The sequence below is a fragment of the Urtica dioica genome, chromosome 6 (assembly GCF_054948205.1).
Source record: "Urtica dioica subsp. dioica isolate 48M chromosome 6, U.dioica_male_clone48M_v1_H2, whole genome shotgun sequence".
In the NCBI taxonomy this organism is placed as follows: Eukaryota; Viridiplantae; Streptophyta; class Magnoliopsida; order Rosales; family Urticaceae; genus Urtica; species Urtica dioica.
In genome coordinates, this window is record NC_142761.1 from 34,516,097 (window position 1) to 34,517,755 (window position 1,659).

A 1,659-nucleotide genomic window follows, 5' to 3' on the forward strand; every position below is an offset into this window, starting at 1 on the left:
TCCTTAAACGACACATCTACACCAAGACCTGTCCGAGTCGTACACTTACCACAAGTGTAGAATGCTCCCACATAGTGATCAGCCTTCACCCATGTGTTCCACATATATGACTTTAGATATAGTTTTCCAGGCGTATATCAGTCATCGACCATGTTTTAGCACACCGCCCGAACTCAGGTGCCCAGCACGTGACACAGTTAGATACGGAGGCTATGGAATAATGAATGTTTAATAAATCTTATTAAATAAGAAATAACGCTTTCAATTCAAATAGATAATAAATGTCAAACTTTATTTTATTAATAATTTCAACGAGAATTTACATAAGTATCTTCTCGTGGGCAAGAATTCCTAACAATCTCCCACTTTGACCTAGAGAAGATATGGCATGTATCTAAGGCCCATTCCTACCACATGTTTCATGAACACATGTTCAGATAGTCCCTTTGTCATTGGATCCGCAATGTTGTCCAACGTCGAGATCTTCATGACTGCCACGTCTCCTCTTCGAACTATTTCTCTTATAAGGTGGTATTTTCGTTCTATATGCTTTCCTCTCTTATGGCTGCGAGGTTCCTTTGAGTTTGCGATGGCTCCAGTGTTATCACAGTGGAGTTGCACAGGCTCGTTCATTTTAGGAACTACCTCCAGTTCGGCAAAGAAATTCTTAAGCCAAACAGCCTCTTTGGCTGCCTCGGAAGCTGCAATATATTCAGCTTCCATAGTAGAGTCTGGGATACTAGATTGCTTAATGCTTCTCCAGACAATCGCTCCTCCATTGAGAGTGAACACTGATCCAGACGTAGACTTCAACATGTCACGGTCTGCCTGAAAGTCAGAGTTAGTGTATCCTTGTATCACCAAGTCATTACTTGTGTATACAAGCATCATGTCTCTAGTTCTCTTAAGATATTTTAGGATATGCTTAACAGCTATCCAATGTTCTTGACCAGGGTTTGACTGGTATCTACTAACAACTCCCACTGCATAGCATATGTCGGGTCTAGTACACAACATGGCATACATCAGACTCCCAACTGCTGAGGCATATGGAACTCGACTCATATCCTCCACTTCTTGCGGTGTCTTAGGACACTGCTCTTTCGACAGGAACTTTCCTGAACGAATTGGCAATAATACCCCATGGGCATTTTGCATCGAGAAGCGAGAAAGTACCTTATCTATATAAGTACCTTGAGACAGAGCTAGTAGTTTGTTCTTCCTATCACGAATGATTTGGATTCCTAGAACAAAATCAGCATTCCCCAAATCCTTCATTTGGAATTGCTTTGCCAGCCACTCCTTTATGTCATACATTACTTTAATATCGCTTCCTATAAGGAGTATATCGTCTACATAAAGGACTAAGAAAACAATTACTTTCTTCGAGTACTTGTAAACACAAGGCTCAGAAAGGTTTTGTTCGAAACCATAGGTCTTGATCACCTCATCAAACCTTTGGTTCCAGGATCTAAACGCTTGCTTGAGTCCATAAATGGACTTCAATAGTTTGCAAACCTTGTGCTCTTGAACCTTTTCTATGAATCCGTCTGGTTGAGCCATATAGATTTCTTCTTCCAGATAGCCATTCAAGAATGTCGTCTTTACGTCCATTTGCCAAATCTCATAATCGTAATGAGCGTCAATGGCCAGAAGAAT

At 40.9% G+C, this 1,659-nt stretch overlaps 1 pseudogene; it reads right to left on the reverse strand.

Moving 5' to 3' along the window:
* Positions 1-372: 372 nt before the first annotated feature.
* LOC149393773 (secreted RxLR effector protein 161 pseudogene) lies at positions 373-1,158 on the reverse strand (annotated as a pseudogene).
* Positions 1,159-1,659: the final 501 nt, after the last annotated feature.